Here is a 25,034-nt window from a genome sequence, read left to right on the forward strand (position 1 = left end):
GGTTTAAGTTGTGAATTTTAGACGTGTATAAAGTGGGAAAGGGTGGTGACCAAGTTTGCAGATGACCCAAAACTGGGAGGAGCTGTTGAGTCCCTGGAAAGCAGGGAGGCCCTGCAGAGAGACCCTGACAAATGACAGGCCTGGGCAATCCCGAAGTGTAGGAAGTTCAATGTGGGGAAGTGCCAGGACTGTGCCCCAGGGATGGGGCAAACCCCGATGGACAGACAGAGTGGGGAAGGAGAGGCTGGAAAGCAGAGCAGCGAAAGGGCCCTGGGGGTCCTGGTGGTGGCCACTTGACCCTGAGTCAGCAGTGCCCTGGCAGCCAGGAGGGCCAAGCCTGTCCTGGGGGGCACCAGGCCCAGCATGGCCGGCCGGGCCAGGGAGGGGCTTGTCCCGCTCTGCTCTGCCCTGGGGCGGCCTCCCCTGCAATATTGGGGCAGTCTGGGGGGACACAATGGAAGGAAGAGCTGAAGCCATTAGAGAGTGTCCAAAGGAGGCAACGAGGATGGGGAAGGGCCTTGATTTGAAGCCGGGGGAGGACACTGAGGGCACTTGGGGTGTTCAGCTGGAGAAGAGGAGACTGAGGGGAGAGCTCAGGGCAGTTCCAGCTCCCTGGGGAGGGGCAGAGCAGGGGCAGGGACTGAGCTCTGCTCTGGGGGGACCAGGGACAGCACCCAGGGAATGGCTGGAGCTGTGCCAGGGCAGGGTCAGGTTGGATCTCAGGCAAAGGTTCTTCCCCCAGAGGGTGGTTGGGCACTGACCAGGCTCCCCAGGGCAGTGGGCACAGCCCCAAGGCTGCCAGAGCTCCAGGAGGGTTTGGATGATCCTCTGGGGCACAGGATGTGACCCTTGGGGATGGGCCTGTGCAGGGCTGAGAGTTGGACTCGATGATCCTTGTGGGTCCCTTCCAAAACTCAGCATATTCTGGGATTCTGGGATTTTATTTGTCTTGGGGATCTCTCCCGGTTTCCACAAGAAGGCCCATGGAGGTGGCAGGAGAATGTCACCTCATTGGGGACTCTCTGAGGAGTGTTGCCCATGAGAGACAGAGAGGAGTCCATACCCTTGGTGGGGAGCGGGACTGGAAACCAAGGAGATCATCTGGTCCTTCTCCTGTCTGGTTGTGTCCCACCCCTGGGATTGGTATCCCATGGGCAAGGAGCATCCAGGTCAGGATACTGCTGCCAAACAGGTGAGGGAGCAGATCCCTTGCATGAACATGTGGATTTGGATGATCCTGTGCCATAAACCAAGTGGCAAGAGCTGGCAGAGGGGCTGAGATCTCCCACCCTCATAGTAGGAACCAAAACAGGGGCACCAACTGGAAATGTGGCTGCAGAGAGTACAAGATCCTGGTGCATACTCTCATATCTCCCCTGATCAGGAATCACAGTGTTTATGCCAAATAATAGTCCTAATTATAATTAGATTCAAACTTGACTCCTAAATCAGCCTTAGATTATATTTAACAGTAATCTACTATAATGCAGTGGTTAATCATATCTAACCTTAATACCAGCTTAATCCTTCAAATTATTTCAAATTCAATTCCAACCCAAAAGCAATTATCTCTTGGAACTTGAAATCTAAGCCTTTGAGTTTAATCATCCCCACAGATATAAGCCTAAAACTTATCTAAAACTGTGGACACAAAGAAAAACTTAATTGTGCATTTTAACCTTAAAAGTAACCCATTTCTAATTAAAACTGAGTACTAAACTCATCTTTTTCCTAACCCAGATTAACTCCAACTGTAAACCCTCATCCTGCTCTACAGTTCACTAAAAAAAGGGAAAGTAGCAAAGGTGAGAGGTTTTTTCCTGTTGGATGTTTGCTGAAGGGCGAGGAAAAGATGTGGAGGGCTTTGAGGCTTTGGCTTTGGGGTCTGAAACGTGCCCTCCTGTGTCAGCAAAGGGAGGTGGATGTGAGCTCTCCTGGAGGCATGTGGAGGAGGCCAGTGCTGGAGGCAGAAATTATCTTTGGTAGACAAAAGGAATCTGGATTTGGAGCTTTTTATGGCTCCTGCAGCTGTGGCTGTTTGAGTGTTCAGAGCCCCTGTTGTGGTTAATGGTGGGTCTTGGCCGAGCTCTGCAGAGGGACCTGCCCAAATCCACCAGCAGAGCTTCTGCCTTTGCCAGGAAGGGTCCCTCACACTTGTCCCCTCCCTCCCCTGGCTCACCCAGGGGCAAGGGGGGCTCTCAGTGGGATGAGAACCCACCCCCACGGATGGCAGAGCTGGGGGACAGCCCAGGCAGGAGCAGTGAAATGCCATTTTTTGTGTTGATTTTCTGTCAGTTTTAAAGGACATAAATTATAACCATCCTTCAAAACCTCGCTGGCTCTCAGTTTACTGAACTACAATCTGACCACGAGATACAAATATCACAGAGATCACCAACCTCAGCACCTCACTGGGGCTGCACTTGTGGCCTTTCCACTGCATTAATGTGCCCCATGCCATGGTTTGACAGACCAAACACCCTTTTCCCCCTCTCCTGCCAGCCCCCACAGCCTGGGGATGTGGATGTTTGCAGTGAAGGCCCAGGAGCTGGGCTGGGTTAGTGGCTGGTGGGTCCTCCTGCTCTCCCCCCTCCCATCAGAGCTGCTTGGGATGTGAAAGACAATAAAGAGAAAAAATGGAACTGTCATTTGCTGGTGACCTGATTTTTTTGAGAGGAAAAAAAGATGCCATTCTACTCTTAGTTTAAATAATTTTTTTTAGCTGCAGGTATAATTTATTTGGCTTGCTCTCATTTCTCAGAAGAAGGGAGGATGTAGAATAGTCCTCCCCAGGCACTATGGGTTTGTATTTAGTGCAGTGATCATAGAATCAAAATATCACAGTCTAGTTTGGGTTAGAAGGGACCTGAAAGACCATTCCACCCCCTGCCAGGGGCAGGGACACCTTCCACCAGACCAGGTTGCTCCAAGCCTTGTCCAACCTGGCTTTGGACACTTCCAGGGCAGTTTGCCACATCTCTCAAGCAGGGTTGGAGCTTTTGGCAGCCTGGGCAGGATGGGGTGAGGGGTGAGGGGGTCTTCCATCACCCTGAGCAACTCTGCCATTACCTGCTGTCCTGTCTCCTCTCCCAAATATTTCTGCAGGCAGAGCTGGGGAGGGACCATGTTCACACAATGCTGCAGGTGAGGAAAGGCGGGGCTGCCCCCAGGAAAAAACGGGTGCTACAAAGGAGATCCCAGAATCCCAGAATATGCTGAGTTTTGGAAGGGACCCACAAGGATCAGCGAGTCCAACCCTCAGTCCTGCACAGGCCCATCCCCAAGGGTCACATCCTGTGCCCCAGAGGATCATCCAAACCCTCCTGGAGCTCTGGCAGCCTTGGGGCTGTGCCCACTGCCCTGGGGAGCCTGGTCAGTGCCCAACCACCCTCTGGGGGAAGAACCTTTGCCTGAGATCCAACCTGACCCTGCCCTGGCACAGCTCCAGCCATTCCCTGGGTGCTGTCCCTGGTCCCCCCAGAGCAGAGCTCAGTCCCTGCCCCTGCTCTGCCCCTCCCCAGGGAGCTGGAACTGCCCTGAGCTCTCCCCTCAGTCTCCTCTTCTCCAGCTGAACACCCCAAGTGCCCTCAGTGTCCTCCCCCGGCTTCAAATCAAGGCCCTTCCCCATCCTCGTTGCCTCCTTTGGACACTCTCTAATGGCTTCAGCTCTTCCTTCCATTGTGTCCCCCCAGACTGCCCCAATATTGCAGGGGAGGCTGCCCCAGGGCAGAGCAGAGCAGGACTCGAGGGTTTTGGAACCTGAAGGAGAGCTTGGGGAGCAGGAGAGAGCCCTGAGGGAGGGCTGGGAATTGAGGGACACAGTGTCTTGCTCGGTGTGTAGGTTCACAGGGCTGGTGTTGCCTCCCTGAGGACATGAGGGAGTTCTGCCCTACAAGTGAAGAGGAGGGAGAATCAGCATATCCTCAAACTGGGTTTTTTAAAGATACAAAGTATCTGGTGGGAAGAAAAAGAGAAGAAACTGAGCAAAAAATCTATGTGTTAGGAAGACTGAACTTTAAAATTAAAGTGTGCAGCTACTAGGGGTGCAGTATCCACTGTGCCAACCATGACATGATTGAAAACCATGATCCATCCACCCAGAACACAAATTTGGCTTTAATAAGGGGTCATCTCTTCAGAGAGTAGATCCTGGGCTTTTCTCTGCCTTCCCATTTCTGTGTTTTCAGGTTCCTGTTCATATCATATTTTCTGTGAAAGGCTCCTTCTCCATTATGAGTATATTTTTATTTAGCAAAAATGAGGAATCTTATGTAATTTTGTGACGTCTGGAGCAAAAGTTCAAACATTGCATGAAAACATAAGCCTTGGCAACAGCTTTTGCATGTTGAAGTTTTCCAGCTTCCAGGACTTCTGGTACTTCTGTAAAAAATGAGTCTAAATAGGAAAAGCTGGTCCAAGTCCATTTGCTCTTTTTGTGCTTTCTTCTCTCTCCTGGAATTGCTCAAAGCTCTCCCCTTCCCCTGCAGGACCTGGAGCGCTGTGTCCAGCTCTGGGATCCCCAGCACAGGAAGGACATGGACCTGTCGGAGCAAGTCCAGAGAAGGACATGAAGATGATTAGAGGGATTGAGCAGCTCTGCTATGAGGAAAGGCTGAGAGAGTTGAGGGTGTTCAACCTGGAGAAGAAAAGGCTCTGAGGAGACCATAAAGCACCTTCTGGGACCTAAAGTGGCTCCAAGAGAGCTGGAGAGGGACACTGGACAAGGGATGGAGGGACAGGACAAGGGGGAATAGCTTCCCACTGCCAGAGGGCAGGGCTAGATGGGATATTGGGAAGGAATTCCTCCCTGTGAGGGTGGGGAGGCCCTGGCCCAGGTTGCCCAGAGAAGCTGTGGCTGCCCCTGGATCCCTGGAAGTGTCCAAGGGCAGGTTGGATGGGGCCTGGAGCAAGCTGGGCTAGTGGAAGGTGGCAGGGGGTGGAATGAGATGATCTCTAAGGTCTCTTCCAGCTCAAACCATTCTAGGTTTCTATGATTCTAAAGCTGCACTTGCAGCAGCTCTGGACAAAACCACCCAGCTCGTCCTTGACTCTGCCGCCCAAAGAAGCACCAAAATTCCATTTGTTACTTTCCTGCACTCCCACAAAGGGAGCTGTGGACTTGGCCAGTCTCTCTCTCCCTGTTACTCCTCTTTTCCAGTTGAATAGGATTTGCAGAACAGGACCTGAGGGTCCTCCTGCTGAACTCACAGCTGAACAAGAGCTGGCAGTGTGCCCCTGCCACTGAGGAGTCTCATGGAATCCTGGGCCGCACGAGGCAAAGTATTGCCAGGAGGTGAGGGCAGGTGATTCTCCAGGTGATTCAGCACTGGAGAGGCCACACTTGGAGCACTGTGATCTGGGCTCCTTCTGGTTCTGGGCTGCCCAGGAACCCTTGTGCTGGGTGTGCCTGGGGACACGTGCCACCCCAGTGTCAGCAGTGTCAGCAGTGCCATCACAGTGCAGTTCATCACGTTCACATTCCACACCATCAGAACCTTCCAGCTGGTGCCTGGATAGGAGGGAAGGGAGTATTCAGGGCCAAGATTTTCATAGCTGTATTCCACAGCTTCTTCCTCCTCCTGTCTCCATCCTCAGCTCCCACTGAGGGACACTTCTCACCCTTTGTGCCCTGTCACAGTCCTGCAGCATGGAGATGTTCTCCTGCAAAACCAAAGCCAGTGAAGTCACAGGAGAAATTCCCTCCCAGTGACACACACTGAGGCTTTCCAGGGAGGTGGAAGCACAGTCCTGGAGCAGCTGGTTGTGCCCAGGCATGGCCAGGACATGAGGTCTTACAAGGGAGGCTGAGGTGCAGGTGGATGGAACACGTTGTTCCACCTCCCCTCCTGCCTGGAGAGAGGCTGATCCATGTGCTGGGATAGAGGGATCAGGGAGTTCAGCACTGCAGTGAGGGGCAGGGCTGGGCCCCAAGTGCAGGGAACAAAGCAGATTTTATGGGTACCCAAAACACCAGCTGAGATGTCAAGTGACACTAATCTTGTTTGTCACTGATCCGTGTTTTGGGATCTCCCAGAGCCTCGAGGTGTCCTCCCTGTGACCTGGCTGCAGCTGTTGGGCACATTTCATTGTTGGGCACGTTCAGGCCACCCCAGCACCTGCTGCACAATGTGCTGGTGGTGCTGACAGCCCTGGTGGGGAAGGATTTGCTGCTGCAATCGGAGCTGGGCACCCGCTGCTCCCATCGCTCGGAGTGATGCTGGTGGAAAGCTGTGCCTTCTGCAGCTCTCCAGGGCAGCTGCTCACTGGGCTGCAGGGGGGGATAGGGGAAGGAACAGGACCAAAAAAGCAGAGATGGAGGGGACAGGACTAGTTTTAGCCAAACTCCAAGAGCAGGAGTTTCTGAAGATGCTACTGGATCCCATGAGCATCTCTAGAGGCTCTTCAGTTCAGAGGAGGTTGGATTGTGGAAGTGACTCCCACCACTCTGGGGCAGAGGAAATGTATTTAGGGACAGGTTTCTAAATGAAAGAGAAAATGAAATGGAGTATGTGGGTGGTTTCAGGCAGATTTAGTAATAGCTCAGTGCTGTTTGTACTCTCAAATCCTGGGGTATGTCCACAACATTTGGATGCTGCTGCAACACAGTTCCTGTCCTGCAAACACAGCACTGTAGGGCCTCACTGCTGGTGCCTCTGCTCCAGTGACTCACAGCACCACTCAATGACCAAGTTTGGGAAGGATCTCTGGCGGGCTCCGAGCCAGCTTCAAGAATCACAACAGACCTTTCCTGGCCAAGCCTCCTCAGCTGACACCTGAGTCCTGGTCCTGCTGAGCTCCCTCAATGGTGCTTCATCATTCCATGTGACCAGGTCTTGCCATCCCTTCCTGGCTCTGGCACTTCTCTAGGCCTGCAGGATACACCTGGTAAATTCTTTTCAACACATTCTGCCTTTGCAACTGCACAGCAGTTTGGGAAAGGACTGGAAGTCCAACAGCATTTTCTTGTTGGATGTGGAATTCTTGGCCTGTGACACCCTCCATCCGCTGCCCAGCACAATGTGGGGAAAGGGGCAGGTGCTGCAGCAACCTGAATAGCTGAGGAAACTCCCCCAGGGGCTGTCAGGCTGTAATTCCAGGAAATGGGACTTCCGTAGCCGGATCACCCACAGTCCACGCTGGCTTTCCCACTGCCCCTGGGCCCTGTATCCTGCTCCTGGTTCTGCTGCAGCCCTTCTTCACTCCCCTCACACTTCTCTAATGAGGTTCCTGAGCTGCTCTGTGTGGCCAAGAACTTCCAGGATTTCTCATTGTTTCACTCCCTGTGCTCAGGGACAGGGCTGGCAATGCCCAGGATTGTTTTGGAAAGATCCAGGGCTGCTTTTCCCTGCTCCACTGGGCTCCCACCGCCCTCTGCGCAGCCTGAGGCAGGATTTTCACTTGGATGCCTCTCAGAGCCACCTACACATTGGGCACCTGGTTCTTTATCTGAAAACAATTGAGCTTCTTGGGGCATCCCATTGCTGCCCTTACAGGATTCAAGGATTTCTGGCTGGGAAAGGCCGAATGGATTATTCTGAGGGTTGACCTCAGTGGGGTCACTTGTGCTGCATGTTCTGTGTTTGGGTGGCTGCCTAAAGTACTTTCAGCTCCCCCAGACCTCCTGCCACACACAGATATTCACACCAGGGCAGCTGTGGATTTGTTCATTGAAACATTTTTGCCTTCGGTTTTCTCGCTCCACATAGCTGAGTTACACTGGGCTCATCCTGTGTTGTGAAACACAGTCCTGCTGTGTTTGCCTCCCCCTGGGATGCTCTTTGCTCCCAGTATTCCAGTATTGCACAGGGTGCTTATGGGGAAGTGGCAGGTGCACAGCCCACTCCTTCCATCCTGGAAGCCCTGGGCACTTTTAGCTCTGCATTAGCTGAGATCTGGGAATGTGGTGAAAGAGGTGACTGAAGGTGAGTGAATGAAATCCCAAAGACCTGAGCTCTCTGTGGTGTGCAGAGAAAGGAAGACCTTTCCAGCTGAACTGGTTTGTCAGGACACTGTGCTGAGGAGTCACATACCAAGAAAACAAAGAGAAAAACCCCAAGGGCACTGCAGAGTTCTTTGACAGCTGGTTTTTTATGTATTGCTCATAAATCTTTTCTTTTCTCCATTTGATGCTCAAGCTGAGTCAACCCCAAAGCTGGACTTGCTGTTTGGTGCAGATTCACCCACATGGGGTGGGGTCTAGGACATAAACTTTTCCCAATGACCGCTGTATGATTTTCCAACCTCAGGCATTTTAGAAGACTCTGAGTCAGCACCTCAACTCCTAAATGCTTCTGTGAACCCAAATCTTGGTGTGGCCCCAATTCCCACCCAAAACATAGCTCTCAGGGAGTCAGAAGTGTGCTCATAGTGCTCCTTTCTGGGGTCTCCCAAGCTGCACCCTGCCAACATCTGTCCTTGGGTCCTACCTGGGTCACTCACTGCCCTGCCTTCCCCAAGCTCAGGGTCTTTACTGCCAAACCCTCTTCTGTGTCTGATGTGACCCACACCCATTCAGGGGAGGAATAACCACTTTCTTGGACTAAACATATAGTTTAGGTCTCCCCCCAAAAAATGATAGTTTTGAGCACCCAAAACTATGCCCCTGCCTTTGATTTCCAGACAATTAGATGAATATTTCTGCCTGAAGTTTAACATGGTAAACGCTCATCCTCTTTGTATTTGCCACCAACACCTTCCCCCGTGAATCTCAAGGAGATCTTGTTTGTACTCCAGGTGGGGAATGTGTAAAAGTAGCAATTTCCAGTATGAGTCACTACCCTAGTGCTTGATTAATTCTCTATTTCTGAAACTCTGATGAAAATAAATGGTTGGGAGCCCCAGAGGAGGGTGATGGTACAGGAGAAAATAGAAGCTGTAGTACAGAGTGGAGCTTAAATTAGTGGGATCAGAAGGAAAGGCCATAAACCAGGGGTTGCTCTCAGAATATATAATTTCAATGCTCACTCCTCTCACCTTGAAGAAAGGTACAACCTTGTCCCAAAGCCTGTGAAAAGGCAAAAGGGAGTGTCCAGCAAGACAGGAGGAATGTGCCTGAGTCCCATGGGAACATCTTCCCACTCGGCTACAGGCTTAGAGGTGCAACATCCAATCCAATTGTGTGGGGCACAGATGGGCCTGTGGGGCACAGAAAAAGGTATGACTTGGATCAGGAATGGTTCCAGTGCAGAAGAGATTCTGGGCAACCTCCCAGGGTCTGGACTAGGTCCAGGACTGGACTCAGGGCTATAATGAGGATAAAATTTCCCTTGGGGTGCCGAATATACAATATCTGCACTCAGAGCAGATCTCCAGTGGAGGGCAATGGCTGCAGGGTCTCAGGTTGTGCTGTGGGACCCAGCTGAGGCTCTGCCCTGAGGCTCTGAAAGGGCTTGAAAAGGAGCCAAGGTCGCATTTGGGCTGCATTTGAGACATCTGCTGTGCTGGGCCAGGGGCTGGATTTGCCATTAATGTTCCATGAAATATAAAGCAAGAGTTGAGGTCGTCTCTGGACTTCATTAACACTTTGGAAAGCCAAGGGGAATATCACATTTGACTATGAGGCCAGCACAAGTCAGCAGAGTATCTAACATTTCAGTTCCCACTCAGAGAAGTCCAATAGCTTTATTTCAGTTCTGCCTGCTCCTTCCAAAATCAACTGAGACAACCAGTTATTGTGAAAAAAAAATGCACTGCCAATGAAACCAACTGAAAAGGTTCATTCTGTGCTCTTTGGGGATATTCGCCCTCTTTTGTTTATGCTCAGTCTATGAATTTCATGGCAGAAAATGAACTCCTTGAGACTAATCCTTTGACTTCTCAATGCCTCACATTCACAAGCTGTTGGTATAGGCTGAACGTCTGGTCTCAGCCTTGAGGACAGGGGATGGGGCCTGAGCTGATGTCAGTAGCAATGTAATTATGCTGCTTTCCAGCAGCATCGATGCAGCTGCAGGGCCACAGCCAATTGTGTTTGAATCAGGAAGTTTCTGAATGGTTTCCAGGAAAATTACCTCTACCAACACAAAGAGAGTCACTCTAGAACGTGTTTTTCTCCACAAAGGGAATGTGCCACCCCCTGGAAGCCCTCAGATGGGCATCCATGTGATGCACAGTGTCTGCTGAAATGGCTTTTTGCTTTCCAAATGCTTGCTTGTGCTCAGGGCTGTGAGAGCCTTCCCTGCACTACAGAGTGTGCTGTGTCCCTGCAAACTGGATCCTGCTGCTCCCACTGCTGGACAGGGGGAAGGAGAGAAAGAAGGTAAAATAAAAGCAGACACACACCTTCAGTAGCGCTGCCTTCCTGAGAAAGGAAACTTCAGGCTCCCCTGGGCAAGGAAGCCAACACCAGGCTCTCTGAGAGTCCTGATTGCCCAGGTTTGTCACTGGGGATGAACAGGGGAGTCACAGCTGGGGTGTGGAGGAAACCCAAAGGCCCCACTGGAGCCTGAGACTTGTAGTCCCTCCCCGGTCCCCACGAATTCCTGAAACACTTTGGTTGTGACAGCTGAGAAAACAAAACAAAACCCAATTCACCTCTGTCCTGAGCGGAACAGGAAGAATTCCCTGGCAATTCCACATCCTTTTGTGCAACTAGGCACAGGAAGAGGCACACAGCCCAACTGTGAGGGAAAGCTGTGTGAAGGGTTTAGTTTGGACCCATCATCTGCCTAACTCTTGGACTGGAAGCAAAAGAACCCCCTGTAGGTTTGCCGAATGTTTTCCAGGGAGGCTGGTGTGTCTTTGCTGGAAGCTCCATAGGCAGGAGCTCTTCCAGCAGGCCCAGGTGCTGCCCTCTCATGGTAAAAGAGAACCCCAAGGCTGATCTAACGCAGGCGAGGCCAGATCACCCCGCCAGGCTTCCCAGACACCGAGTTTGGTGCTGAGGCTCTGTCCCTCCTGGAGCTGTGGTTGACATGAAAGGCATTGCCGGGCCCTGGAGCCAAACTGGGACGAGGATTCTGGGGCTGAGCAGCCGGGCAAGGCTTTCCCACCACCCACCTGCCCTTGGTGGAGGACTGGTGGAGGACTAATGCCTCCTGGTGGTCCCAGGCACATCCCATCGACAGTGTGGCAATGGCCAGGATGCCCGGGGACGTCCCAGCTGGCACCTGGAAGGGCGTGTGGAGATGGAGCGTCAGCAACTGGGAGTGTCAGAAATGGGGGGTCCAAGCAAAGGGGCAAAAGGCAAAGGCTGGGAAATGAGGAAAGGGGAAAGGCAGAGGTGGTGCAGGGCCATGGACTGCCCAGGCAGGGGCAACACGAGTCCCGGGGGCAGTTTGGGGCACCACAGTACAAGATCTAAAGCCATTAGGAAGGGTTCAAGGAGAAGCACGAAGATGGTGAAGGTTTCTTGAGGAGTGGCTGAGGTCACTGGGTTTGTTCAGCTGGAGAAGAGAAGACTGAGGACAGACCTCACCAGGGTCTGCAGCTTCCTCACGAGGGACAGCACCATCTCTGCTCTCTGTGAGCAGTGACAGCACCCAGGGAATGGCTGGAACTGTCCCAGGGGAGGCTTAGGTTGGATCTCAGGAAAAGTGGTTGGCACTGATCAGGCTCCCCAGGGCAGTGGGCACAGCCCCAAGGCTGCCAGAGCTCCAGGAGGGTTTGGACAATGCTCTGAGGGACAGGGTGGGATTGTTGGGGTGTCTGTGCAGGACCAGGAGTTGGACTGGATGGTCCCTGTGGGTCCCTTCCAGCTCATACAGATTTTATGATTCTACTAGTTAACAAAGCTGCAGCCCATCAGAGAGTTGGTGAAAGCTCCAAATGTGAAGAAACTCCAGGCCCAGCTGGGACTGGGTAAGAAGAGAAGAACCACAGTGGTGTGAACCTGACCCTTGTCTGGTGAAATCCTGCAGCCCATGGCTTGGTGAGGCCCTGCTGGCTTTGGCAGGGTGCAGGGTCTGGCTGTGGCTTCAGGGCTCCACTCTCCCTGTCCTGTTTCCCCTACAGACAGGGGGCTGTGTTAAGTCTGAGCCTTGACACACGGAGAGCAAAGGGAAAGATTTCTTCCTCTGCTTTGACCTTCCCACAACAGCACCGCACGTAGGATAGGCCACCATCACCTCACCTGGAGAAGCTTGGAGAGAAAAACTCTTCTTTAGGTTAAAAATATTGTAGAAAATGGAGAAAACTTGGTGAGGGTCTTCTGGAGTGCAAATGATGCAGTTGTGCACTGCAGTCCGCAGTGGTGGCTGTGATGGTGCAGAGATCTGTGGGGGGAAGGGCTGGGGAGCATTTCATAAGGCCAGTTGTATCAGTGCCAACAATATTTAACAGCTGGCCCAGCAGAAATAATTCAATTGTCATATCTGGTGAGGGACAGTTATGGGTATGAGCAGATTAAGCCCAGACAGTGCCATCTCCAGATTTTGCCCTTCTGCTGTTTGCAAAGTGCCACCACCAGAGACTTGGGGCTGAGGACTGAGGAAGGCTGAACAGCACTGAGAGCATTTTCCTCTGTACCTTGTCTGCTTTTGGAAGTCTCAGGCTAAGCCAGGCTCATCTGACACAGAAGATTGAAAAGAACTGAAGGGAAACAAAGAGAAATTTTAAGCTTTCATCAGAAGCCTATTAAAGTCCCTATCATTTACCCTGAGCACATGAAATAGCCTTTATTACAGGCATTTTTCTGAGCACAAAAGCTACTTTCAATAACACAGGAAGGGAAAAAATCATTACAAACTTGCAAGAATCAAGGACCATCTTGCAGAATCCCTTTGTCATGAAACAAATTATAAAAGGCTATAAATAGGTGATCATTATTAGAACAAGGGAGCTCTCTAAGTAGGCTCCCTGCACAGGGAATGAACTGCTCCCTAGCAGGCAGGGGGGGGTGTGAGGCAACCAACAGGTAACTCACAAGCTCTCCAGGGGGAAGGAGAAAACAGGCCTAAAGTAATTTTCAGGAGCATTTGTAGAAACAAGTTTAAAGACTGTTAACAATAGACCCGGATACACACAAGTATTCTCAGCACAGGGCACTGCTGAACTTGGACAGGATTACACCTGGAGCTGTTTAAGGCCAGGTTGGATGGGGCTTGGAGCAACCTGGGATGGTGGAAGGTGTCCCTGACCATGGTAGGGGGTGGAATGAGATGGTCTTTAAGGTCCCTTCCAACCCAAACTAGTCTGGGATTCTGTGACTCCAGGATATCACTGATGGATAGAACACAGGACAGGAGCTCTGGGCTCTTGAGTCCAGCTGTGCTCTCCAGCTCCTCCATAACCTGCTGGTTTGTCACCTCTCCTGGGGTTTCCTCCTCGTGTTGCTTGTGCTGCTTGCAAAAATTGCTCCTCTCATTTTTATATTTTTTTAACTTTTTTAATTTTTAGATTCCAACCTCACATATTCATTCCTGCTCATCATGTAATTGAGTTTAAATAGTTCTTTCTCCTGCTGTTTGTTTACTCCTGTGGTATTTATAGGAGTTAGTCATGTCTACTTTTAGCCTTCCTGTGGTGAGACTAAACACAATAAACTCCCTCCATCTCCCCATTGGAGACAGAGCCACCGTTCCTCTGCTGTGTCCTCACAGACTCCCACCCCCATCCCAGAGCTGCCCTCCAGTTCCTAGTTGAATGGCAGGGTGCCCAGGTGAAAGTGGGTGTGGTTGGCTTTTTATAGTTTGGTTAAATTTGCAGTAACTACAACAATCCTGTGTTTTACTCCAGGTCTTTCATGGAGGAATGGCCCCCAGGGACGAGGATGTTTGCTGTGAAGGAATCTCATATTCCAGCTGCCCTGAGTGGGTCAGTGGTATCTCACTGGGTCCTGGAGGATTATAGTGTCAGTATGAAACCCTGAGGGACCTGCCATTAGGAAGGCAAGGTTTCCCAGCCTGCTCAATAGATTTGGAAGTTTTCAGGGTGAGCAGCACAGCCAGTAAGAGACTTGGAACTCGGTGTTTCCACAAACAGGGTGTTGTGCAAACCCCACTGAATGCTAAAGAAGAGCTTTGAGAACCTGCCCCATCAGTCTGTGGCTTTGAGCCATGTTGCCAGTGCTGTCACCTGTCCATGTGAACTGCTGGGTTGGGGGTTTTCTCCTGGAATCAGGGTGTGATCCCTCCCAAACATCCATGCAGGTATTTGGGATACGGTGATATTGGCCAGCAGCTTTTGATTCTGAGCTTCTTGGCCTGACTCCAGCTTGGAGGTGACCTTTGCCTGCTGCTAGGGCTCTGTGCTTGCAAGAGGCTCACATATTCCAAAGAAATGGCCAGTCAGTGACAGGGCATCAAGATTTTCAGGCCTTCTGGGAAGATGCCATATCAGCCTGCAGTGCTGGCACACCTGGGGAGCACCAAGACCGCGTTCCATCAGCTTTGGGTGCACAGTGTCTTTGCTTTCAGCCTTTCTGGGCAGCCAGAAGGTCTCACTGAAGCTGTTGCATTACTGGATTTTATAGAAAGCTCTTTTCAGGCCTTGTGATCCAGGAGAAGCAGGTGGTGATTGCACTGGCTCCGGGAGATCACAGAGCCACAGAAACATTAGGATTGGAAGAGACCTCCAAGATCAAGTCCAGCCCTTAACCAAACACCCCTGTGCCCACAAAACCATGGCACGAAGTGCCACGTCATGAAGTGCCATGTTCTTTGAACACTTCCAGGGATAGTGACTCCACCACTTCCCTGAGGAACCTGTTCCAGTGCTTAAAATGCAGGGAGCTGACAAACTCCCTGGGAAAAATTCTGCACCAAGGCGGTGAGGAATCGTTGTGGCTGTGGGTGGATGACACACAGGCTGTGAACAGATCTCCCTGTGCCTGGCAGAGCTTTAACTGCAGATTATCTCTGTCCTCCAGTGAGGAGGGAATCTGGGAATCTTGTCTTCTTTGCATTTGAAAGAGATCCCTTGGCCCATGACCACTGCAAAGTCGGGATGAACCTTTGAGCACTTCTCATTCTCTCTTTTTTTTCACTAGCTGTTTGGTGTGAATCATTTTCCCCCATATTTTGGTTTGATTTTCCCCCAAAGGCCATTTTGTCTTACCCAGAGGTGTCAGTAGAAGGACTGGAAGAGCAGCAGGGGGTTTCCTCCCACCTAAACATCCAGTGTGGCTGAGCAAGTGCCCTGATCCCTTGGCACAGTTTATGGATTTTAGGGATTTCTCTGGCTGGGGGTGTGGAGTTCAGCTCTGTAGGGAAGCAGGGTTTGAACGAGGGACAGCTCTTGGTGCAAGAGGAAACTGCAGTGGGAGGGTGATGGTGCAAACTGGAGCTGCCTTTGACAGCTGCATTCACCCTTTCTCCAGGATGCAAAAAAACCATTTCAGATTTGTTTTTTAAAAAATATTGTTCAAACCACAATATCTTGTTTGGAATAATGGATTGAGCATGTTCATTATGGGACAACTGGAAAATAAATAACTTTAGGGGATTTTTCCCCACTCTGAATTCTGCAGTCCTACCAATTTTATCAGATATTTCTCCTCTGGGCTGAGGCTCAAGGATGCCATTTGATCCTTGTGGATGTCAAATTTTAACATCAGTGTAAATTGTATTGCTAAGTCTAAAACCTCTTTAAACATGGGAACATTTTCACTGGCTCTTGCTCAAACTTTCCCTCCCTCAATTAAATTATTTATTTGTAGTTTCCCACATGACTTAAGAACTGGGTTAGTTGAGGCCTTCGCTAGAACTGATCTGGAGGCAGAAATGCAGCTCTGAGAACGTGGTCCTTGGGTTCAGGGCATGACCATGGGCATCTCCATGGTCCAGCCTGCTGGGCCACAAAGTTCACTGTTGTTTATAATGAAATAAATGATTTCTCTGCCCAGCTTGATACAACCCTTGGAAGGAGACCCAGGAATGAAAAGCATGTCAGAGAAATGCACAGAGTCCAGGATGGTCTTTAAAAATAGAAATGGTTTCTGAAGTTTTCAGGAAAATATGAAAAAACAAGTTTTCATGGATAAACAGGATGACACCTTTAAATCTCCTAAACAGAGCAATAAAAGGGTGCCTGGTTCTGGATTGGGGCAGGTCACAACTTTAAAGAGCAGGAGTTCTCCCTGAGCAAATCCATAAGGGGACCAGCCTTGTTATGGCTCTTGTGGTAGAGCTACACAACCTTCCCTGGATCTCTGGAAGAAGGTGGAGCATTTCCACCTAACAGGTCAACTGAAGGGACCCACCAGGACCATCCAGTCCAGCTCCAGGCCCTGCACAGACACCCCAACGATCCCCCCTGGCCCTCAGAGTGTTGTCCAAACACTCCTGGAGCTCTGGCAGCCCTGGGGCCATGCCCACTGCCCTGGGGAGCAATGAAGATGAGGAGGTGCCTTTCCTCCCTCCCTCCCTCCCACACTTACCAAGGCTTCAGCATATGGATATAAACCACTTTGCCCTCTTTGCCCCTCTTGTCAAGCTCTATTTTTGAAAAGCTCTGTTTTCAGCAGAGAAAAAGATGATGGGTGATGGATACAAAGGGATTTAGGGCCCAGGCCCACGGGGAAAATCATTTTTGCACCATGTTTAAGAAGCATCATCAGTGTGCTTGGTGCTCTGCATTGCAGGAGGGTCACAGGGAGAGGAGCTTTTACATCAGTATGAAGGATAGATTAAGAATTCAGCAAAACATATCCTGAGCATTTGTTGCTTTTGCAGGGAGATGAGAGACATTAAAGTTTCAAAGGATCATTTCCATCCCTCCCAGGCTCAGCTAAGCCAAAATCAGGAGCCTGATTGCAAAAGGGAACTTGAACCACAAAGATCTTTTTGGGTCTTGCTCAGCAGTTTCATACAAAAGCAAAATAAAAGATAAGCTGGAATGAGGGACAGGGTAAGGAGATGTAGAGCCACAACAGTCTAGAGACAAATTCACTTTCAGTAAAACACATCTGCCCATTTTCCAGTATCTTGGGTTACAGCAACAATAACTTGTGCTGGTTTATTGGGTTGCAGATTACTGGGAACCCTGCTGACTCCTGTTTCTTTAGCCTTACTGTGACACACACAGAGGAAAGACAAGAAATTCCTGCAGGTCATTCCTCATGCGGAGAAAAGACATCAGCCCACCAAAACTCACTCTTTTGGGACAACAGAGCTGTGAGGCAACAGGCTGAACAGAGGTGAACAAAGTGCCCACCTCCACCAGACAAAATGTTTCAGGCTTTTGAGCCCTTTTCTAATTCAGAAATGACCTTTTACATCACTGGTTTGGATCACTTTGGTGGATTCAGTATAGGAAGTCTATTGGAAAATGAGCAGGAGAAAGGGACTTGTGCAAAGACAGAGTAGGAAATCTCACAAATCTGGACTGCAATTCGTGGAACTCAAGATGCAAAATATGTTAGTTCCTAGGTATTTCTTCATTCTTAAAAATGGTAACTTTCCAGCCCCCCTAGCAGATCTCTGTTGTTACTATTACTGTTGAACAATGTTCCTGTTCCTCCCCAAACCATATTTATGATGTTTCCAGCCAGCTCTGCAATCACTGAGCTCTGGAGACATAATTTGATCATCCTGCTGATGCATGAAGAGATGAAGCAGCTCTGACTGGAAATACCTGGCAGCCATTTCAGATTTGTTCATCAATGAACTTCACAAAGCCTGCAGGGTTCACAAGGCTCTAAATCCCATTACTGGGTGTTTCCTGTCTCTGATTGCTCTGCATTAAAAATGTTTCCAGGGTGCAACTCTGACCATTGCTATTTTCTCTGCTTCTCATTGCCTGTTATTTGCTATAGGTGCTATGGGGTGTTTGTATTTCATATAGGCTGGGGTGGATGTTCCAAAAAATCATCTCTCAGCAACATTTTGGAAATGAACAGGAATATCTTTGCAGAAGGTTCAGGACCCCCAAGGCTCCAGTGAGATTTGAACTCACGACCCCTGGTTTACTAGACCAGTGCTCTAACCCCTGAGCTATGGAGCCTCTGAAATTTGGGTGCTTTTGCCTTTACAAACATTTCATATAATAATTTTCTCTTAACTCTGCAGTGAAATGGAACCTGCACTGATGGAATGTGCTGCTCCAGGGATTTTCCATTCTCTTTCCAAGTTGCACCAACAGAAACAGTGGAGTCACAAAACTACCAGGTCAACCCAAACCTGGATTTTCTCTCCTTCAGCTCATTCCTGTGAGGACATCCAGAGGGATGGCTCCCTTTTCCCTGGCCAAGTAGTTTGGGAAGTTTACAAACAAGAACCAATGATCTCTGGCCTCTTCATGGTTGTTGCACTAATTTATCAAAGAAGGAAAGAAATACAGGCCACAAAGATTCTCTGAGGGCAGGAGCCTCTCTCACATGAGGAAAGGTTGAGAAAAATGGGATTATTCAGCCTGGAGAAGAGAAGGCTCCAGGGTGACCTAAATGTGGCCTTCCAGGGGCCCTAAAGGGGTTCCAAGAGAGCTGGAGAGGGACTTGGGACAAGGGCCTGGAGGGACAGGACAAGGGGGAATGGCTTCCCACTGGCAGAGGGCAGGGTTAGATGGGATACTGGGAAAGAATCCTTCCCTGTGAGGGTGGTGAGGCCCTGGCACAGGTTGCCCAGTGAAGCTGTGGCTGCCCCTGGATCCCTGGAAGTGTCCAAGGCCAGGTTGGACGGGGCTTGGAGCAACTTGGCATAGTGGAAGGTGTCCCTGCCCATGGCAGGGGGTGGACTGAGGTGAACTTCAAGATCCCTTTCAACCCAAATCAGTCTATTCCATTCCTTCTCATTGGGAATCAGCTGTGTATTTGGTTTTTCCTGTCAGCTCTTCACACATGTCAGTGTTTTCTCAGAAGTCCCTGCTCTGCTTTGGGCACCTTGGCTGATTTGGGAACTTTTGTATTTCAAAGCTACTCTTTGGTGTCTGAATTTCCAGTGTAATCTTTTTTGGAGCTTCATTCTTCACCAAAGGTAGTTGGAAAGGAGTGTCATAAGAAACACTCCCAGCATTTTTTCTGTTTCCTCCCTTCTTAACACACCCATTAAACTTTAAAGGCCTGGATGCCTCGGGTGCCATCAGTAATTACTGCAGAGAGTGTATTTGATGGCACAGCTCTGTGCCTGTTTCCAGCCCCTGGATTTTGGGTGATGTTTGGAAAGGCTCTGTCAGTCACAGTGACCCAGGCACGGAGAGTCCTCACTGCAACTGCCACACAACACAGTGGCTGGATTTTGTTTCACTGCGAGGGTTCTGCTTTCTCCCCCTTTTCCTGGTACTCAGCTCAGCTTTTCCTGCTGGGCCCTAAAGCTTTTGGGATCCTTGTGTTGTGGAGAGGGACTACTGTGGTGGATGTGATCCTTTTCTTTTGGCCACTGTGGCTGGAAGGTGCCTGTGGCACCTCCTGAGGCCTGTGGGGTCTGTCTGGTTTGGAGAGGGGATACAATGATGGACTTGGTCCTTTGCCCACCACACAGTCCTGGGGAACTGGCTCTGTGTGGCCCTGCTCGAGCAGGGGGTGTCCAGCTGACCTTCCCAGGTGCCTTCCAACCTCCTCCTGGATGTGATTCTGGGCCCTCTGTGCAGGCTGGGCTTGTTCCTGTGGTAGTTTGGGCTAGGCCTTCCTTGGTGACCAGTTTGTAACCAGGGAAGTGCCCAGATTCACCCAGTATTCCCTACGATTTTTACGTAAGCCGGGCTATAAGAAGAAAGGAGGGAAGGCCTTCGCTCTCTTTCCATCCGGCGGCTTGGAGGTGCAGGTTCCCTGCTGTTGGGTCTGTGGGGTTGGGGAGCGAGGCCTGGTGGGGCCTTGTCGACCTTGGGAGACGGAGGTTGCCGGCGATTGTTCCAGAGCGACTCTCCATTGTCCCAAGGAGAGTAGTAAGATAGTTTTTTTTTTGCCAATTCTTTTAGTTGCTAGATATTGGGCTACTAATCAGGATATATATATATATATATATATTTTATTTTGGTTTTGTTCCTTTTTCCTTCCCCCTTCCCTTTCCCTTGTGAAATTATATATATATTTCAATCGTATATAACTGTAACATAAGTGTAAATATATTTATATATATTGCTTTAGCTGTCTCTCATTTCGGTTTTCTTGGTTGTTTTTTTCTCCCTCTTCTCCCTGAGGTTTTTTTTGGGGGGGGAGGGACTTCTTGTGGTAAGGTTTGGAGACTTGGCAGGGAGCCAGCTTCAAACCATGTCAGTTCCCCACGGGGCAGCCCCTGGCACAAACTCAGCCTGATGGCACCACAAGCTGCTGCTTTTTTCTCCCTGCTCCAGGTCCTGCCTCTGCTGTGGTCTCAGGGCTGGCTTTCAGCAGCAGCAGAGGTGTCAGCAGTGATCACCAGGGTGTGGTTCATCACATTCACATCCCACACTGACAGGACCTTCCAGCTGGTGCCTGCATGGGGGGAAGGGGATAATCAGTGCCAAAGCTTTCATGGCTGTATTCCACAGTTTCTTCCTCCTGTCTCCATCCTCAGCATCCCACTGGGACACTTCCCACTCTCTGTGCCCTGTCACAGTCCTGAAGCTTGGAGATGTTCTTCTGCAAAACCAAAGGCAGAGAAATTAAAGAATTCCCTTCCAGTGACACCAAGAGGGATCACACACACACTGAGGCTTTCCAGGGAGGTAGAAGCACTGTCCCAGAGTGGCTGGTTGTGCCCAGGCATGGCCAGGACACGTGGCCTTAAGGAGTGAGCCTGAGCTGCAGGATGGACACACATCACTCTCTGCACAGCAATGTTGGATTTGGGACAACTCCTGATCCTGTGGTGCTGCCTCACCTGGTGCATGAGGCTGGATAAGCACCTGAGTACAGCCTGGCTCCAGCTCTCGTTGTTCCTGCTGGTTTGTCACCAATGGAGCTGAGCCTGGTGCATCTCCAGGGGCTGCTCCAGCCACCACACTGCCCACCCACAGCTGGGTGTCTGCCCCAGCATGTAGGAAAACTGGAAAAATAGAAACTGTCCTGCTGGAAGGCAGCATTCTCCCAGTCACGTGGATGAGGTACTGCTGGATTCCCTGCTTGGTGTTGAAATCATGGAACCTGGTGCAGTCAGGTGTGAAGGTGTAGTTTCAGCATCCATTTTTCCTGGTTGGAGCTCTTTCACAGAATTCCAGAATATGCTGAGTTGGAAGGGACCCACAAGGATCAGCGAGTCCAACTCTCAGCCCTGCACAGGCCCATCCCCAAGGGTCACACCCAGTGCCCCAGAGGATCATCCAAACTCTCCTGGAGCTCTGGCAGCCTTGGGGCTGTGCCCACTGCCCTGGGGAGCCTGGTCAGTGCCAACCCCACTCTGAGGGAAGAATCTTTTCCTGAGATCCAACCTGACCCTGCCCTGACACAGCTCCAGTCCATTCCCTGGGGTCTTTCAGCTGAGACCTGTGACACTGCTGGTTTGGGTTACGTTTTACTCAGCAGAGACAAACTGAGACTGTCCCTGGCAGCGAGCAAGGGAGGGGCACCTCAGTCCATTTTCACTGCAGAGGCAGCAGAAGGAGCATCCAGCAGATGGATCAGCTGGTTTTCTCTCCTTCCTTGCTGATTTATCCTCCCTTGGTGAGCCCTCAGGATGCCAACTCAAGGAAAGTAGCTGAATCTGATGGGCTGAGTTCCCAGTTGGGGATGAAACAGTGACAAATGTGGGGTGAATGTGGAGAGAGCAAGAAGCAGAGAAATCAAACTGAACTTTCTGTTTACCATTTGGCCAAATATTGGACAATGAGAAACCCTGTCATGCCCATGAATATTCATGTAGAATTGTTAAATATGGGCAGTGCCAGGCTGACTGGGACCTCCTATAGAGCCTCCACCTTGGCGCACTGGGGTGTCACTGGGATGATTTCTGGGCACAGAAGGAGCTTTGTCCCTGCACAGTCCCTTGTGCCTCAGATTCTTCCCATCAAACAGGCAAGTCCTGTGGAGCTGGAATAGTAAAACCCAGCCTTGAACACCTCAAATTTGAGGGAAGTATTTATGGAGGCTCTGCCAGCCTGCAGAAAGTCTGGGAGAGGGTGATGGCTGTGCATTGAACCCTCAGGCACAGAAATGTCTCATGGCAGGAGAAAACACACAACAGCAGCTGAAAGAACTCTGAGTTTCAGGGTCTTAGTAGGAAGATGGACAAAGAGAAAATATAAGTACAAATGGTTAAAGGGTGACTCAGAATAAGCCACATTGTGTCTATTATTCCTGGTCTTTTTTGTGGAAGAAAATTGCTTTCTTTGAACGAAAGCGGAAATTAAGACCATCCATCCTCCCAAGCGTAGGAAAACACAAACCCTCATTAGGTGGGCTGAAAGGCAATTCTCAGGCCTTTATGACAAGCCGAGAGCAGGATTCTGTCTATAGCTTTTAAGGAGAAATGATGAATTACCTGGCATGGGTTCAGTGCCTGAGCCTGGCATTGAGTAAACTCACAAAGAAGCTTGAAGCCAATCAAGCAACTTTGTACAAATCCTGCTGAAAGGAGCCCTTTGGGGACATGCAGTGAGGACACACACCAGTCAAATAAATCTGAAAATAATAATGGACATCCCATGCAGGAACATGTGCTCGGAGCGTGGTTTACAAGAGCAGCTGGGCTCAGAGCCTGGGAACACATGGCTGGGCCATGAGAGACACGGGCTGGCAGAAGGAAACAGGGGGGACAGTTTGATACAGGCTGTTTTCACACCTCGACTTGAAAAATAATGTGCTTTCAATGTGTACTGCTGCTGGAAGCCCTTTGGTGAGCAGTAAATGCTTCTGGTAATGAAAAGTGATGGGGTGGTGAATGGGAAAGGCTCGGTGGGGCTGGAAAGGCTGTGTCCGTGCTTTCCTGAGGGAAACTCCTCTGCAACTGCATTTCTCTCTGTCGGTGTGTCCTGAGACACTTTGATATTTTCACCTCAGGGTCAGACCCTTGCAATGCTCTCACTGGCCTGGAGTAAAAACAGGAGTTTTTACTACTGACTTTTACTGCTGCCACTGCCACCCCAGTGCTTTTGCCTCTGACACCAGTGAGCACCAGAAGAGCTCATGCCATGCCCTGATGGCACTGTCCCCCCAGCCTGGGGCTGGCCTCTGGTTGCAGTTTTTGTTTGATCTCTCCCCACCCCAGGAGTCTTTCCTGGCACAGCTCCTGTTTTGCACCAACCCCTCATAGGTGACCAGAGGCTGCTGAGGTCTGACCCCAGCCAGGAGCAGGTTTGCCCCTTGCCTGGTGACCTGTCCTCCAGGCAGGACTATACTCCATCCTCAGATGAAGTTCCTGGTGTGTGCAAGGCTGGCAGTTGTTCCATTTTTACCCCTAACACTCCTGCAAACAGCTTTCTTCCCATAACCTGAAAGCAGTGGAACGTGGCCCAGTTGCACAAGGCAAGTAATGTTAATCCATCCCAGGCTTTCTCCATGTTGGAAACCTGGGATAATCTTCCACCAGCTGGTAAGAGATGACCAGCAGATTGTGGCTGTGCAGGATCAGTGGTGAAGCCCCCATGAGCTCCTTCCTCACCACACAGACCTTGTGAACCAAAGCAAAACTGTCTCCTGAGGTGCTGGGAGGGCTTCCCGAGGGCCTCTGGTGGCAATGGCACTGTGAAAAGTGAGGAAGACCAGAAGGAATGATAATTGCTAAATTGTTAAGTACTAATTTATTTTCTAGGTCCATGCAGTGCCCCCACATCTGCTACCAACAGGCTGGAGAATAAAGAAACTTTCTGCTGGTGGAGTCTGAAGGACCAGAAACGTCTCGCCCTGAAGTGCTTCCATGCAGTGCCAAGTCCTGAAGCAAGTTTGTCCAGGGTCATGATGAAATGACTGTTAAGGAAGGCACTAGGGCTGGATTTTCTTGTTCAGTGGGAACCAGGCTAGTGAAAAACCATCTTTTGACTCATTTTTCATGCTCTGTTTGGATCTAGGCTGTGTTTATAGCCAGGTGCTACGATTGGCTTCTACTCTAAGAAATACTTGATCATTAAGAAGATACAGCTCTCCCCCAGCATTTCTGCAGGAGATACTTCTTCAGTTCCAAACCAGCACCAATAGACTGTATGTCAGCACAAAGGTTGAATGGGTTGTTGACACAATCCTACTTTTCTTCTGGAATAGACTCTTCATGTTCCTCCTGTGACCAGGTGTAGGATCATCCTGCTGCCAGGCATGGCCAGTGCCCATCCTTGGCTCTGGCACACACCCCACATTGATCAGGTGGGCTTAGTTTAGTGATTAAATTAGAATAAAGGGAATTTAGTGGGAGATGATGATGACTGTGAGGGTTGAAGAATTCGGCAAGGTGAGGTATGAAAACTTTGTGCAATTGCACAATTTGGGGGTAAAATATATATTTCTTACCGTCTTTATCCCAGCAAGCTCTGTCTTACAGAGGTGTTTATATCCAGTAGTTGGCTTTTCCAGTTTCCAAGACTGACTTTTGCCCCAGTCAATCCCACCATGTTTGCTGGTGGAGCATTGCACTTACCCTCATGCTGAACTTTAGTCACCAAGAGTAACTTCACCTGTTTAGTTAAACTTTACCTGTTTAGCTGCAACAAACTTAAATATCCTCTGCCCACTGTGGCAACACCTATCCATGGATAGACCCCCAGTGCTCATTGCAGATTCTTGGGTACCAGAAAAAACTCCCATGCCTTGTTTCTCCCATCAGATGCCTCCTGTCTCCATGGCTGCTTTTTCCAGGCCAAACCTCCTGACAATGCTGTGGAGTTGTCCCAGTTCCACCTGTGAGATGTGGAGTATGAAAAGCAGAACGTGACAGTCACAGTCCTGATTTCCATGGGAAATAGGAGTTTCCACTGTGCTCTTTGCTTTTACCCAGAGATCAGGGGAACTGCTACAGAGTGGAAATGTTTGTGTACAGCAAATTAGGCCTTATTTTCATGAATCAGGGCTAATCTTAGCAATCCTCAAAAACATTTTCGGAACAAAAGTCATATAAAGGGAATCACAGGACTGATCTCCCACTGCTGTGGAAAGGCCAAAGCTCAGCAATGGGCAACATCTCTTGCAATAAAGCAGCCAACCAAAGCCAAGATGTTTATTTTCCAGAGCTGGAAACATCCATCCTGAAGCAACAGGGAGCTTTGGTGGCATTATTTACAGGGCTGTTTGTCTCCAGCAAGAGGAATTGTTATGTCAGGTT

The 25,034-nt window shown here is 50.0% G+C and overlaps 1 protein-coding gene, 1 long non-coding RNA gene and 1 other non-coding gene across 3 annotated transcripts in view; all 3 read right to left on the reverse strand.

The window, feature by feature from the left end:
- ALAD (aminolevulinate dehydratase) overlaps nucleotides 1-25,034 on the reverse strand; it is a 393,442-nt gene that overhangs the window by 174,909 nt on the left and 193,499 nt on the right. The window lies entirely within an intron of this gene.
- LOC135425173 (uncharacterized) lies at nucleotides 4,224-5,706 on the reverse strand. Its single transcript, XR_010435496.1, has 2 exons — nucleotides 5,209-5,706; nucleotides 4,224-4,541 (listed from the first exon to the last, which is right to left on the reverse strand). It is a non-coding gene; the product is annotated as an uncharacterized LOC135425173 (long non-coding RNA).
- Nucleotides 17,808-17,880, reverse strand: TRNAT-AGU (transfer RNA threonine (anticodon AGU)). The gene has a single exon. It is a non-coding gene; the product is annotated as a tRNA-Thr (tRNA).

Source organism: Pseudopipra pipra, chromosome 20 (genome assembly GCF_036250125.1).
Source record: "Pseudopipra pipra isolate bDixPip1 chromosome 20, bDixPip1.hap1, whole genome shotgun sequence".
Classification (NCBI taxonomy): Eukaryota; Metazoa; Chordata; class Aves; order Passeriformes; family Pipridae; genus Pseudopipra; species Pseudopipra pipra.